Source organism: Pelophylax lessonae (assembly GCF_965119305.1).
Source record: "Pelophylax lessonae genome assembly, chromosome: 5".
NCBI lineage: Eukaryota > Metazoa > Chordata > Amphibia > Anura > Ranidae > Pelophylax > Pelophylax lessonae.
In genome coordinates, this window is record NC_138772.1 from 181137594 (window position 1) to 181154829 (window position 17236).

Here is a 17236-nt window from a genome sequence, read left to right on the forward strand (position 1 = left end):
TTTTGCAGTTTAAAATTAAATATACTTTATTAATGATTGAAGTGAATATTAAAATATGTTAATTTATTTAATAAATCCACACCAATAAATGTGCCGTGGCCAATAGTTTGCCAATGAACTTGTGTGTGTCTCTTTATTCAATGGTTATTTTGGTATTTGGGTGAGGGAATAAAGTGCGGCCTGCATTCCCATGTGTGGATGAGGAAATTGAGACTTTTTTTTCCCCATAAACCCTCAGGTTTTGTAGTATTACGGGGAAAAAAAAAGACTTATCAAAGAAGTATAGTGATTATTTGATGTTCAATAAGTATGCAGTTTGTTGTTGTGAAACTCATGTGATATGACTGTTTTAAGGAGTTAGGTTTCACCCTCCCCTATATAATGTCTGTATAACCTTTTCAGTCACTAAACGTGTATAGGTTTTGTGAGTCACAGCAAATTGTGAAACGGACTTTCTCTGTTTAGAGAGCTCCCTCAGGCTGAATGACTCAGTGTCGGGCAGGATTTTTTTTACAGTGAGCAGGTGTGACAGTCCTTAGTTGTCACTTAGGACACAAAACATGAGTATGCACTGTGACTGGGACCATACTGAAGATTTATTACATTGAAGATGGTCTTGTGGGAATTCCTATACCTCCACACTGGGTTTTGAAATCTTAGGGATTCCAAACTGTGCACAACATTCCATTCAACACATGAAAGCTCTCAGGACAAAGTATCTATCTATCTATCTATCTATCTATCTATCTATCTATCTATCTATCTATCTATCTATCTATCTATCTATCTATCTATCTATCTATCTATCTATCTATCTATCTATCTATCTATCTATTAGGGCTGTGCATCTTCACTTACCTCACGATTCGATGCGATTACGATTATTAGGGTCGCGATTCGATACGATTCGATTCCGCGATGCATCACAATGCATCACGATTACTGCCCAATGCCCATGCCCAGCCCATAGTGCACTGGAAACATATAGGAGGTCTCCTAAGGGATGTGATAAATACATGGTGGTGTATAGAGGTGTCCTCGGGGTTGTGATAAATACATGGCGGTGTATGGAGGTCTCCTCAGGGATATCCGGGATGTGATATATACATGGCGGTGTATGGGGGTCTCCTCAGGGATATCCGGGATGTTATATATACATGGCGGTGTATGGGGGTCTCCTCAGGGATATTCAGGATGTGATATATACATGGCGGTGTATGGGGGTCTCCTCAGGGATATTCAGGATGTGATATATACATGGCGGTGTATGGGGGTCTCCTCAGGGATGTGATATATACATGGTGGTGTTACACCACCATGTATATATCGCATCCCTGAGGAGACCTTCATACACCACCATGTATATATCACATCCCTGTGGAGACCCCCATACACCACCATGTATATATCACAGCCCTGATATCCCTGAGGAGACCTCCATACACTGCCATGTATATATCACATCCCTGAGGAGACCCCCATACACTGCCATGTATATATCACATCCCCGAGGAGACCCCCATACACTGCCATGTATATATCACATCCCTGAGGAGACCCTCATACACTGCCATGTATATATCACATCCCTGATATCCCTGAGGAGACTCCCATACACTGGTGTATGGAGGTCTCCTCAGGGATATCAGGGATGTGATATATATTATATACATGGCATTGGATAGGGGTCTCCTCAGGGATATCCGGGTTGGAGAATCTGCGGTGCTGTGACCTAAACGGATAGTCCGGCTCCCCCTCTCCCTCAGTGTGCTCCCCTCACCTGGCTCTGCCACTCCCCCTGGCAGTGTCCTGTTAACAACATTTGTAATAGTATGAAGACTTAGATTAGTACCTGATCACTGATGATGAGAGTCACTGCAGACGCCTGAGCCAAGGAGGACTGGGAGTTGGGGTCCAGGACGCTAACTCGGGGTCTCCCTCTGCCCACAGAGGCCTGTGTGAGGAGGATGAACACATGGACACTTGCTGGAGGACGGTCAGGAGTCAGGACAGACACTCGCTGGAGGAGGAGGACGACCAGCACGCATGTGGGAGCGGGGGATGTTTGCTCTGACAGACACTCAAGTCTCCCGCAGCAGACTGAGTGTCTGAGAGTAAAGATGACAGTCCTCACGTGCCCGATCCCGCCAGGAAGCCGGCACTGCACTCCGGTAATCACAGGCAGTGAGACATTTCCCAATCTGTGCAGCTGCTGATCGGGAAGTGTCTCACTGCATGTGATAAGCGGAGTGCAGTGTCAGCTTACTGGAGGGATCAGGCATGTGTAAAGTGTAAACGTGAACACTGCACACCATAGTCCATCTCATTCTCTCCTCTCCAACAGTCAGGGACACTCGCTCCTCGTGTCTCCTCTTGCAGCGACGCCGGGCGACTGGGGATGACGTCAGCGGAAGCCGGTAAAAGAGGGCGCGGCTACGAATTTTAAAGAGCCATCGATGTGTGGAGAGGGAGGGGGCGGCGCTTCATGACGTCATTAGAACATCGATTACAGCCGGTCGCAGCATCGATGCAGAATCGCGAAGGGTCGAATCGCGATGCATCGATCTTTCGATTAAATGTAGCAGCCCTACTATCTATCTATCTATCTATCTATCTATCTATCTATCTATCTATCTATCTATCTATCTATCTATCTATCTATCTATCTATCTATCTATCTATCTATCTATCTATCTATCTATCTATCTATCTATCTATCTATCTATCTATCTATCTATCTATCGTCTTGTATTCACCTAAACATTTATTCAATAATAATAATAATGTATGGAACCTGTTGCGACCAACAGACCTTACTCTACAGCGCAGCCATATTGATTAAAAAAAACAGTTTCTATTGGATTGCTATGACAATATGCACAGCTTAATTTTGTTAAATAAGGGCCTATTCACACGCGTTATGGTGTGTATAACATGTGTACGCTGGAGTGTGTTGTACACACATACTAAAGTGCATTTTAACAATGCATTGCAGACTTACTTTTTTTTCTCTGTTTGAACTTTGTTGAAAGTTAAAAAAAAAAAAAGTATATATATATATATATATATATATATATATATATACAGTATATGTACACATACTGTATAAACAATTATTTTTTCTATATATGGCTTGATTGCAGTGCACTAGAAGATTTGCCAAGGCTGTTCACCTCACCTGTTTGATATATATATACATATACACACTATATTACCAAAAGTATTGGGATTTACATGGACATGAACTGTAATGGCATCCCAGTCTTATTCCATAGGGTTCAATATTGAGTTGGCCCACCCTTTGCAGTTATAAGAGCTTCAACTCTTCAGAGAAGGCTGTCCACAAGGTTTATGAGTGTGTCTATGGAAATGTTTGACCGTTCTTCCAGAAGGGCATTTGTGAGGTCAGGCACTGATGTTGGATGAGAAGGCCTGGCTCACAGTCTCTTCTCGAATTCATCCCAAAGGTGTTCTATCTGGTTTAGGTCAGGACTTTGTGTAGACCAGTCAAGTTCCTACACCCCAAACTCCCTCATCCATGTCTTTATAGACCTTGCTTTATGCACTGGTCCAAATGAGGGAGGATTATGGTGTTGGGTTGTTTTTCAGGGGTTGGGCTAGGCCCTTTAGTTCCAGTGAGGGGAACTCTTTAGGTGTCAGCATACCAAGACATTTTCATGCTCCCAACTTTGTGGAAACTTCCTGTACCAACATAACTGCGCACCAGTGCACAAAGCAAAGTCCATAAAGACATGGATGAGCAAGTTTAGGGTGGAGGAACCTGACTGGCCTGCACGGAGTCCTGACCTCAACCCGATAGAACACCTTTGGGATGAATTAGAGTGGAGACTGTGAGCCAGGCCTTCTCTTCCAACATCAGTGCCTGACCTCACAAATGCGCTTCTGGAAGAACGGTCAGACATTCCCATAGACATACTCCTAAACCTTGTGGACAGCCTTCACAGAACAGCTGATGCTGTTATAGCTGCAAAGGGTGGGCCAACTCAATATTGAACTCTACTGACTAAGACTGGGATGCCATTAAATTTATGTGTGTTTAAAGGCAGAAAGTCCTAATACTTTTGGCTCCGAGCTTTGCATTCCCACCTATGCCTCCCTCACCTCCCAGGCCTCCTGGTACCGAATCCCCCAGTGAGGTAGAGCCCATGCAGTAGGGTTTCACACGTCTCTCTGCTGATGGGAGGACCTTTAGGTGGAGGTAGAGATTGTGCCTTTACTGTGGCCAGGCAGGTCACTTTTTGAAGTCTGGTCCTACACGTCCGGGGGGATACCCGCACCTGAGGTCCTGTAGGGCACAGACCTTAGTTAGCGTTTTTGCCTCCCCAGCTATCCTGGAGCATAAGCCTCTAGTTCCAGTTATGCTTTCTTGGTCTGAGGTGTCCATCCATACACAGGCTCTAATTGATTCTGGGGCTGCAGGCCTGTTCATAGATAGTGCCTTTGTGTCTAAGCACTCGATTCCGTTGCAGCTTCGTGCCACTCAACTTGCCACTGAGGCTATTGATGGGAGACTTTTACAGCCTGCCCATGTGATTTATGAGACTGCTTCATCGACCATGGCCATAGGGGCACTGCGCCATGAGATAATCTAATTTTAAGTAATTTCCTCACCTCATTAACTGGTGGTCATTGGTTATCCTTGGTTACTGAGGCACAATTGCTGAGGTTCTTTCCTGGTCACCACAATGCAGTAAGACATGTTTTCAGAAAGTTGTGAAGGTTATGTGCACCTCTTCCTTCTCCTCCTTACCCGAGGAGTACCGCAAATTTAGCAATGTCTTTGACAAAGGTCAAGCCAGTAGTTTGCCTCCACTCCGGTCGTATGATTGCGCAATTGACCTTCAACCTGGTGCCATGCCCCTCATGGCCGAGTCTACCCTTTGTTTGTCTCGAAAAATAAAGCCATGGAGGACTATGTTGCCGATTCACTTTCTTGAGGGTTTACTTAGGTTTACTTAGACCTTGTATCGATTATATGGGTCTCAATCGCATTACGATTAAAAGAGAAGTATGGGCTTTCTGCTCTGCCCCCTCCTCGCTCATTGGAGTGCTGAGATGTGGAGGGGCGGGGACTGGCTGGCTTAGGCTCTCAGCGGCTTGCAGAGAGGCTGAGTCAGGTGTTGGTCCATGCACCTGGCGGATCCCGACTCCGCGGTCATGATGATGCAGTGCCTGGACCAACATCTGTGACATCAGCAGAGAGCGGACTTAAGCCCACTCTCTGCTGAAAATGGGTCATAGGAATGCTGAACAAACTGCACTCCTGTGATCTATAGGAGATGTACAGCCAAGCGAGCTTTGGTTGTACATCGCCTTTAAGAACACCTGTCCGATTCCATTGATTACGGAATTATTTGACCGCCTCAAAGGAGCCACAGTTTTCACTAAGCTTGATTTAAGAGGGGCATACCATCTCATGAGGATCAAGAAGAGCGATGAATGGAAAGTTTAATACCAGGACTGGACATTACAAATAACTCGTAATGCCGTTTGGTCTCTCTCCAACGCTCCTGCAGTTTTTTGGAAATTACCAACGATGTCCTCCGAGATATGTTGCAGCAATGTTTGGTGGTTAATCATGACGATATTCATATATTTTCTAAATCCCTAGAGGGCCACTACACAGATGTCTCAAGTGTGCTACAGAGTTTGAGAGATAATAACCTATATTGTAAGTTGTAGAAGTGCGAGTTCCATTGTGAACAGGTTACATTTCTGGTTTATGTAATTTCTTCTGTTAGTTTTTTCTGGGTCCATTGAAAAACAATCTGCAGTTCTAGAGAGGCCTGGACCCGTAGGTCTACCTCCGCTACAACATTTTCTTGGCTTTTCCAATTATTAACGGAAATGTATTCGTAACTTCTCTTCTCTGGTCAAACCCCTGACTGATATCACCAGGAAGGACAGCAACCCACAGAATTTGTCTCCGGATTCCATTAAAGTTTCTCAAGGCTGCCTTCATTTAAGCTCCTGTGTTGGCACATCCTGATGCTATGTTACCCTACATTCTTGAGGTTGATGCGTCTGAGACTGGAGTAGGCGCATTTCTGTCTCAACGTCCTACCTCTGAGAGCACTATACATCCGTGTAACTACTTTTCTAAGAAATTGTCTCCTGCAGAATGCAATAATGAGATTGGGGAAAGAGAATTGCTAGCTATCATTTTAGCTCTTAAAGAATGGAGGCATCCCCCTCGAGGATACTGCTCTGCTAGGCCCCATTTTGACTGACCATAAAAATCGAACATTCTTTTCGGAAGCTAAACGCTTATCTTCCAAAAGGGCACGATGGGCTCTTTTTCTGTCAAGCTTCAATTACATATTCTCATTTTTATCCAGTACTAAGAATGTAAGGGCTGATGCATTGTCACAACCGTTTTCCTCCCCCTCCAAGATGGAGTCAGTTCCTACTGCTGTGATACCTCCAAATTGCATTCTAGCCACTATTCACACTGGTCTCACTTCACCTTTAGGTGACAGAATTCTTGCTGCTCAGATCCATTCTCCTCCTGAAAAACATTGTAACCGCTGCTTTGTCCCCGAGAATCTCTGCACTGCTTTGCTCTGCACTGCTTTGCAGCCCGTACCTTCGATAACGTCATCTCTGACGAAACGTGTCAGGTCACGGCGTGCTGACGTCACCCTCATCAGCGTTCAGGAGTACGGGCGAGCGGAGCCGTCCGGCCGGCGGCTACATTTCTCTCCCTTGCTTTGTTTCCTTGCATGTTCGTAAGTGTGATTCCTTTTTAATATTCAATAATTCGTGGGTTTTATACTATTGGCGCTCCCTCCTTTATTTCATGTGCATATCCACACGGTATCCCGAGCCCCCTGGTGCCACAAGGGTCCTTCATCTCAGCTGCTGATATTTCCTGCTCATCTTACATTTATATCCGGTGAGGTTGTTTAGGACTTATGGTGTTGCATCAGAGCACGTTTGTGATCCCTTAATACATATGGGCACTTTGGATTTTACTATCTGGTAAGCTGCAGTCTTGTCGGTGGAGGGATTCTTTCACTTAACACACATTTGCTCTTTTATCCTCAATTCTGGTAAGGAGTATCTATTAGATTCGTCGGTGGAGGTTCATCTTTTCACTCTTTTTTATATTTTTGGCACTGTGGTGTCTCACCATTCAAGATAGTGATATTTGCTATCTTCTGTATACCCCATATTGTTTTTTGGTTTTACGCTATGGCGTTTTCATTTTTATCCCACATATAAACACCATTGAGGGGGATTGTCTTGGACTACGAGATCACCTTGGGGTGTCCCTTTGAAAGCGTAAGGATTTGTGCGTCCATTTGGCATATACTTTTCTGGTTTCTGGTAAGCCTCCCATTCATTTGGATATCCTGCAAGTCATCCATCAATACTTGTTTATGGACTTTATGGACATTTAAATCTGATAATCTGAGCATTGTTCGATCAATTTTTAGCGCAACTTTTTTATTATTATTTGATCTTTGGGGTGCTAGTCACACTTGAAGTTGCTGCATACACATTGTCTATTAGGATTAGCGCAGTTGTCTCTCTTTTTAATTTGCTCCAGACATACCATTCTTCCAAGGCAGCTGGTCAACCTGGGAAGAATCAGCTCATCTGGTCTATTTCTCGGCAATTCTGGTGGCCTCGTCTCCACTCTAATGTAACCATCTTCATAGTCGCTTGTTCCGTGTGTGCTCAGAGTAAAACATCATGACACCTTCCTGTATGCGTTCTACATCCCATACTCAATAGAGAGAAGCCTTGGACTCACTTGTCTATTGATTTTATTGTGGAGTTACCTAACTCCCAGGGCAACACAGTTATTCTTATGGTGGTTGACCGGTTTTCGAAGTTGTCTCATTGTATTTCACTTAAAAAGTTGTCTTCATCCAAAGAACAGGCATCCATTTTCAGCAGGATGGTCTCAGCTGGCTCCGGACTGAGCGTCACAACAATATTTTTTACTAGCAAACTTTTCCCGTCACTGGCATTTACTGGCAGGAGAAAAGAGCCCATTTTTTACTGGTTGCCAGTAAAAATACTGACAGTTGGCAACATCGATCCTAACCTGATGTCAAACTGATGCCATCAACACAGTCCTAAAGCCCCATAGATACAGGCCCTTAGAGTATCTTTTCTTAAACGCTCTGCTCGGCTACCTTGCACAATGACAACACACGGCACACTCAGGCACCGCCCCTGCCAGACCTGCCCCCCCACCGGCGCCGCCTGAACATACTGTAGCAGGTACTTGGATGGTCTTAGCTGGCTCCAGACTGAGTGTCACAACAATATTTTTTACTGGCAACCTTTTCCTATCACTGGCCTTCACTGGCAGGAGAAAAGTACCTGTTTTTTACTGGTTGCCAGTAAAAATACTGACGGTTAGCAACACTAATCCCAATCTGACGTCAAACTGATGCCATCAACACAGTCCCAAAGACCCATAGACACAGGCCCTTAGAGTATCTTCTCTCATACTCTCTAGTGGAGTCTTGGATAAAGAGATACCAAGTCCTTTAGTATCTTTAGGGCAGTCTAATTGTCGTCACTGATATCTGCCCCCATGCTTGCTGTTATCTGGCTGTGTATGTACAACTTTACATAAGCATGCAAGAACTGGGTGCTGTAACATTTTTCCTAATATTGTTATGAACACTCCCACTTCTTCTCCCTGATGACGTCAACATCTGACGAAACCGGTAGGGGGACGGCCAACGTCCGCACTGTATGCATCTCCCCAGCGTCTACCTGTCTCCAGCTAGAGGCTACACGGCTGCAGCTACCACACCGTCCACTACATGACTTCCCTACAGGAACCTGACTTTTGATGCTCGTTTTACCCAGATCAAATGTGAGTGTTACATTGGCTTTTTAAGCATTAAAGTGTTTGTGTTTCAACATACTACACTATGAGGAGTCTTTCTTCTTCATTCATATGATATTTGGGTGGACATCATTTCCTGTGAGGGGATCATCTCTGAGCGTGCAGAGGTTTTACCTGTAGGAGAAGATTGCACATCCATCCATTGCGGGGTGTGAGGAGTTTCATTTAAGGCGTATTGAGATCCCTGAAATGGGGATCATATGCTTTCGGTAAGAGGCCACACTTGTCTGGTGGAGGTTATCTCTTCAATTTCATCACCAGGTTTATGGGACTTCTTACAGGACTCCTCTCCTCATGGACTTTCTATTTATTTATTGATATATAGATTTATTTATTTTTTATATATTGTGTATACCTTTATCTTAAGCACTGGCTGAGATTGAGAATATTGTATCAAGCGCTGTATACTTTGTTTTCATTGCTTGTGTAGTTGAGGTCCAACAACTTTTTTATGCTAGCTGCTGATACTACATCTCCACTATTTTATTAATCAAGCACAGTGTAATTTGTTTTTATTTTCTCTTTTTCTATTGGATGCAAAGCTCCCCATCATAGCGGTGGACCAATAGATACATGGGCAAGGCATGGGAACATGGGAAGACTCGTAACAGTTTTAGGAAGTGTTGACATTTGCATGTTACAATGGCCTGGTATCTGGGGCATCCTGCATATCTCATATAGAAGTAGCTTGTTCAGTACTTTAGAATGCTGGGAGATTCACTCTTCAAGCAGCCCTAAGGCTGCCAAATAACTTGTAGATGCTTTTTTTGTCAAGGTGCCGTAAAGTTCTGTTGTTTCAAGCCTATTCAAATCATTGGATTTTCAGAGGCTTGTGCAGTAGCTTGGCAGTAGAGTGCTGGCTCAGAGGTTCTCACTGTGGACCATCTGCTCCCTTGAGTCTAACTTGACATGTGACTATGTTGACCTCTGTTCACATACTGCTTCACCAATTTCTCTTGAATACATCAGTGTACTAACAGCTAACAAATGGCGCCAGCCATCTTCAAACACCTAGTCACAGTGACCTGGAATCCCACAAGAACTTTGTAGCTTGTCATTCACATAGCCATGTTATATTTTACTTTCCAAAGGCTGTCCTTCAAATGATGTTCCCAACTTCCTGAATTCTAAACATACTGCATGCTCTGTGCTAATTATTATGCTAATATTTTAGTTAACATAATTAAAAAGTTATCATCTGTAACCTTATTACTTCCCATTTGCACGGTTGCTTCCACAGATTCAGTATAATTATATGCTAACACCATTAACGGTTACATTATAGAAATAACAAAACATTGATTTATTTCTTTTAAAAAATCACTTTCTTATAAAATTATAAAGACAGATGTTCTTCTGATCTTATAATGTCAGCACAATTACTGCATGGAGGTCAATCATCCAGCTGCTTGTTTTCTGTATAGCAAGCTGGAGCGCAAAATATTTGTTCTATTTGGGCGTTTATTTTCATTATATTCTCTTCTCACTCGGTTTACATCAGCAAGTACTTGGATTATACCACAGGGGGACATTGATGTTGAGATAATTCACTTTAGTTTGCACAGAAGAAAATTAGCTTGTATATGACAAACATGCTAGAATATACCACAAATGAATTTCGGTACTGTTATTCTCAGCTGTTAGCCTGGTCAAAGACTCGACAATGTTATGATTGATGCAGTAGAATAAAGTAATCTTTAACCACTTGCCGACTGCCTAACGACGATTTACGTTGGCAGTCAGCCCCTCACTGGCAAAGTGACGTAGATCTACGTCGCTAGCCTGTGAGGGTCTAGGGAGCGAGCGCGCGCCCCCGGAGGCGCGCTCCCGCGTGGTCACGGACCCCCCCGCGCGTGTGACCAACGGACCCGATGTCCGCCGGTCACTCTGTGATCGCCGCTGCAGAGGGAGAAAGTCAGGCGGCTAGTGTAAACAAGCCGCCTGTCATTCTCTCCTGTGAAGAAACAATGATCACACGGTTCTACTATGTAGGACCGTTGATCATTGTTCCTACAGCCCAAGCCACAGCCAATCACAGTTAGAATCACGCCCCTAGGGACACACACAACCCCTCCCTCTCAAAAAAGTTAACCCCTTCACTGCCAGTGTAATTTTACAGTAACAGTGCATATGTATAGCACTGATTACTGTAGAAATGTCACTGGTAACCCCAAAAGTGTCAAAAATGTCAGTCAATGGTCCGATCTGTCCGCCGCAATGTCGCAGTCCCACAAAAAAAAAACGCAGATCGCCGCCATTACGCGTTTAAAAAAAAAGCAACAAAAATTACAAAAATCTTTCCCTTTGTTAGTATACGCGATAACTTTTGCGCAAACCAATCAAAATACGCTTTTTGCGATTTTTTTTTACCAAACATATGTAGCATAAAACAAATTGGCTGAAAATGTTAAAAAATTTTGATTTTTACATTTTTTTTTGGGGAATTTCATATAAAAAAATGTGAAAAATATTGCTATTTTTGCAAAATTGACGCTCTTTTTTTGTTTATAGCGCATGATCAAAAAATCGCACAGGTGATCAAATACCACCAAAAGAAAGCTCTGTTTGTGGGAAAAAAAGGACATCAAATTTGTTTAGGTACAGCGTCGCACGACCGCGCAATTGTCCATTAAAGTCACGCAGTGCCGAATCGCAAAATACCCCCTGGTCAGGAAGGGGGTAAAATCTTCCGGGGCTTAAGTGGTTAAAGATTATTGCCTGCTTCTATGAGTAAAACTGGCCATATATTTAAAGTGGATGTTAAAACATTTACCAACAATCTGTTTGTTGTTCCAATCAAGGACCTATAGTTAGAAACACATACTTGTTACTGTGAAAAAAATGGATTTCAACTGTGCACCCAGGGAACAGAGAAACAGAAAATTGTTATAAAATACTTACCGTAATTTTCTTTTACTGGCCTATATTCACGTCAGCACACAACAGGTTAACACCTCCTCTGGAGCCAACAGGACCACCTCTAGCTAGCTAAATAATAGACAGCCCCTCCCCAACTGAAGTGTTCGATAACCTAGCCTGTGACAGGCCACTAGGGAGGGAGTCCTGTGCTGACGTGAGGATAGGCCAGGAAAAGAAAATTATGGTAAGTATTTGATAACAATTTTATTTTTTCCTGGCCCACCTCACATCAGCGAACAACCGGATATACCATAGCTGAATATAGGAAGGGAGAGAGCACATGAAAAGAGACAGTGACCAAAAAAAAGCTGCTAAAGCCAAAACAAATTGATCTCTCTTGTCTTGCAAACATTTTCTCTTCTTAGATCTGTCGGCCATGAATTAAAAAGATTCAGTAGTCAACTTTGGAATTCTCCATTGTACTCCCACCTGTCATCTGGACCCAGTGGTCTTTGAAGATTGTCGTCCAAACCCTCCAGCAGAAGGCTGCAATCATCAACTTCACTCACGCCTCCTGGCCCCAACTGGAAGAGACAATTTGAGCGCACCTTCAAAAGACCTTTCAGTCACCTTAGCAACTTGCTCTGGACTTTATTTAATGTAAAAAGTAACTTTGAGGCATCTCCACTGTGATCTGTTAAATATGCAGCCTGTCCTATAAGATTTGGTCTCCTGCACCCTTCTGAAGTTCAATAGGCTTGAGTAAAAGATGGCTGTCTCATTTTACTAGTCCAGACTTTTCATCTGGTAATTTGCTTAATTTGGTTGTTCAGCATTTGACCAAACAATAACCTCCCATTATAGGAAATGTTGAAGGTTTGTGTGGAAGTTCCATGTGCCCTCCAGTGGAGTAACCACAACGCTCTCATGGCTGTGACTGAGTGTGCCAGCGCTTGTACTATCAAAGCATCAACCAAAAGTCATCTGCCAGGTTCAAATCCTCCAGAAACTGTGCCAAATCATGCAGTTTCCAGTCTTGAATTTAATGCCATTTCTAAACAGTTTATATATCAAAGTGAACGATGTTGCTGGTTGACAGGCAAAACCTTTCACTGTCTATATTCTTCACAAGCCTGATGGCCAGATCACCACAATTTCTGAGTTTTAGATGTGTTTCTGCATGAGTGTTTTTGATGCATTCCAATGTGTTCTCAATGCATTTTGCCACTTTCCAGATGTGTTCAATACAGAAACAATGTACCACATTCTACTTTGTTGACTGCACTAGAATGCGCTGCACTGGTGTAAACTAGGTCATTTGAATACACATTAAACACTGTCCATGCGTTCTTGATTTTGAATAAAAAGGTAATGGACTGCATCTGGTGTAAAAAAGTCCACTTTCCCATCCATAGGATCTTCACCAATTTCTCTTTGAGATTATTAAAGTATTCTGTAAAGACACCGGAGTTATTAAAAGGCAAAGACACTTGATGCGCCAGACGCTAGAGTGCAGCATCCACCCCTGGAAGTACAGTGCATAAACATGCATCAGCCATCTTATTTGGATAAAGCCTAGAGAGCCTGCTAATGTAAATTGGTCTTCTGGTGAGGTCTCTGCCATCCTTCATGAACAAGCTCTTTATGCTCTGTCATTATGGGAAAAGAAGGCCCTTGGAAATATCTGCATGCTTGCAGTGGTAGGGCATCTGGCCCCCGGTGCTAAAGGAGCCAATGAGATTGAAATCAAAAGTATGTGATCCTGACCTTTCTTTATCCATCCTTTTGACTCTTACACTCTTTTTTTGTGTTGCTTGTGGCGTGAATATTTGCAGCATACTTTCTGCTATAGCCTCCTCAATAGGGCTTAGAATTTTGCACATCCACATCCTTGTGAGGCAATCTGTGCAATTTAATTTCTTTGCCACTGCAGACTGCATGCAGGCCCAAAATGCAACCTGAGCTGGCCGAGGCTATTCCTATCATGCTGACATAAACACGTGAGCCAGTGCCACATAGGGTGCTTTGGGAGCACGAAAGTCGCCCTGTGGAGGACTCCATGGGATGCGGATTGTCCTGGGCAGGAGAAGATGATCGTTGGCGGGTCTTATGTTTTTTTGGAGCATTTGCATTCAGGGTTTCTGCTCCTAAAATAATGCAAAACATCATATTTTGCAGTCCTTGAGCACTCTTTTAAAAACATGTCCCACGTTGCCCCCCCCTACCTTTGCTAGTCTTCTGTGCCACAAACAGGTGTGGCAAGCTCATATTTGCACAAAATATATAGAGAAAATCATATTACCTCTCACCAAAAAATATGTACACTGTCTCTTTAGGACTCATCTGCCTTCATCCACTTACTTTAGAAGCAGCAGCAGGTGAGCCCATGCAACACATCTAGAGGCAGACAGCAGACCTAGTCAGAGTCTAAAGCCCCGTACACACGCGTCGAAAATTGGCAGGGAATTTTCGTCCGACGACCGATCTGCCGATTTTCGGCTTGTTAGTATGATGCTTCCGACAACCGACTCCGACTTTTAGGCCGAAAAAAATCTGGTGTGCAGACTATAAAATTTTTGTCTGCCGTCAACACAACAGCCGATTTTCATGCAGTCAGTACAGATTTCGACAGGGAAAAATCTGATGAGCAAGTCTGGGCATGCTCAGAGAAGAAAGAACACAAAGAAAGCAAACCAACACATGACATCACTTCTGAAGTAGAATTTTGTTGGGCGAGAAAATTCGTGTGCATTCTAGGTACATTCCAACCAACAAAACACAACTCTGGACAAAAGACGGACGATCGGTCGGCCGATAATCGTTGCATGTGTACGGGGCTTAAGACAAAACCAGTCAGATGGTCCAGTCTCCAGGAACACACTGCACAGCAGGGAGCAACAGCAACAAGTCTTTACCTGGCAGGACTGCAGAGAGAGAGGGAGAGAATTGCTTTTCTCTGCAGACCTCCAAGATTGTTTACGCCATTGTCTGGCGCCTGGCGGTTACCACCTTGTGCTGCCACACCCCCTGCCCCCGTGACATAATCCCCAGCCACTCTCAGGCTCAAAATAAAGCCAGGAGAGCAGTGCGGTGTGCTGCATATACAAGACAGGAAAAAACAAAAGGGAGAGGCAATAACAACATTGCAGAGCTTTTATAATACCACACCTGCACAGTATCTATGCTGTTTAAGCATCATTTGCCCGCGGCCGTCACACAGGGCACCGGTTTTTAGGAAGGTTTATGTCCAGCATTTTGGGTCTTCCAACTCCATGAGAGGCTGAGCATGGAGGGGTAGGTTCGGCAGGGGGGGATATACTTGCAACAAACAAAGTACTTACCAACTGCAATCAACAGGTGGCCTAGAGCATGACCAAAAAAAAAAGAACACTTCAATTGAAGGGGAGGATGTGTTTTATTTAGCTAGCTAGAGGTGGTCCTGTGGGCTCCAGAGGAGGTGCTAACCCGTTGTGTGCTGACGTGAGATTAGCCAGGAAAAGTAAATTATGAAACTCTTTGACTTCCTTTAGATGTGCAATTGGAGTGTCCCCCCACTGTCCCCCCCCCCTTAAGCTGCAAACAGTGGAGTGGTTACATGCTACGGTCAAGGTGCTTCACTTTGAGGGTCGCTGCAAAAATGAATTTGTATGCGTGCGTGTTTGTGTGCGAGTGCCCGCACAAATGCGAGCACAATGAACAGGAAAAGTACATCTATTGCCTCTTTGCCTAGAAGTTTTATTATGTGAGCAAAGCACATGCACAAGAAAATGAGCATAAGTCCACACTGGTTTTCTGGGGCTGGGAATTTGGTTTACCCTACACCCAGTGAGTTGATGATAATATCCTTTTTTCATATAACACATTTATTCATTCATCTTTTAGAGGTGGTTGAGCCAAATCAGGTTTTTATTTCATTCAGTTTTTTTCAGTTTGGAAAAAAAAGCCAACATACAGAGTGCAGGGGTTGTGAGTATGAAATGTGCAACAGAGTTGAGGGAATTCTTAAAGGGTATCATAGACACCCTTTAAAATTCCGTTGGGGTGCAGCGTCAAAAGCGTTGATCCTTACACCCAATTCAGGTACATGAATTTCCCTATGTTTAGATGGGGGAAGGCGTGTCCACACTGCACACTCCTTTTTCAGCGCACTCCTGTCCTCTCTCTCGGCCATTGTGCCCATCACACTGATAGGCATATGACAGAGGATTTTTAAACTGGGATTGGGAGGAGCCTGATGGGGAACTGGGTGACTAGTAGCTCCTATTCAGTCCAATAGCAACTTTCAAATCCACCCACTGTGTCCCTCCAAAGTGTAATGGACCTGATGGGGAGCTAGTTTCTCAGTTCCCCATCAGGCTCCGCCCACCCAGTGAAAAGATATTTCCCAATTGAATATAATTTTGCACATTGATAAATGTTTAGAGTGTGTGTATAGGCGTGAGTGATCTGCTTAATACGTTTTGTAGTCTTTTAGCACTTAAAGAGGAAGTAAACACTGCTTTTTTTTTTCTTACCTGCAAAGAACAGGCATAATGTGCTAGTAGGCATCGCATACTAGCACATTATGTGACACTTACCTGCAAACGAAGCCCTCGTCGTCTCCGCTTGAGGCTACATCCCTCTCAGAGGCGGCTCTAGGCTTTGTGAGGCCTTAGGCAGAATTTAAACATGAGGCCCCACTCACCCCCTTCGCAGAGGTTAAGGAAGAACCCCAAGGCCGAGCATCTAATTACTGCTGCTTGTGTGGGTGGGATGTGTACCGTGGAAACCACATGGGATGAATAGGAGAGGGATGGGACTGGGAACCATGGGGTAGGGGAGAAAGAGGAGGGGGTAAAAAAGGGGGGGGAGTGGGTTGATGATGAGGGATCGGTAGAGGAGAACTGGAGTGAAACTGAGGGATCCTGGTCTGTATAGTAATAAAAAAAAAAGAAGGATTTGTGCTTGCATGAGGGGGAAAGACAGACAGACAGACAGACAGACAGACAGACAGACAGGGGGACAGATGGACAGACTGGCAGGGGGACAGATGGACAGACTGGCAGGGGGACAGATGGACAGACTGGGGGACAGATGGACAGACAGGGGGACAGGTGGACAGACAGGGGGACAGATGGACAGACAGGGGGACAGATGGACAGACTGGGGGACAGATGGATAGACTGGCAGGGGGACAGATGGACAGACTGGCAGGGGGACAGATGGACAGACTGGCAGGGGGACAGATGGACAGACTGGGGAACAGATGGACAGACTGGGGGACAGATGGACAGACTGGGGGACAGATGGACAGACTGGCAGGGGGACAGATGGACAGACTGGCAGGGGGACAGATGGACAGACTGGGGGACAGATGGACAGACAGGGGGACAGATGGACAGACTGGGGGACAGATGGACAGACTGGCAGGGGGACAGATGGACAGACTGGGGGACAGATGGACAGACAGGGGGACAGATGGACAGACTGGGGGACAGATGG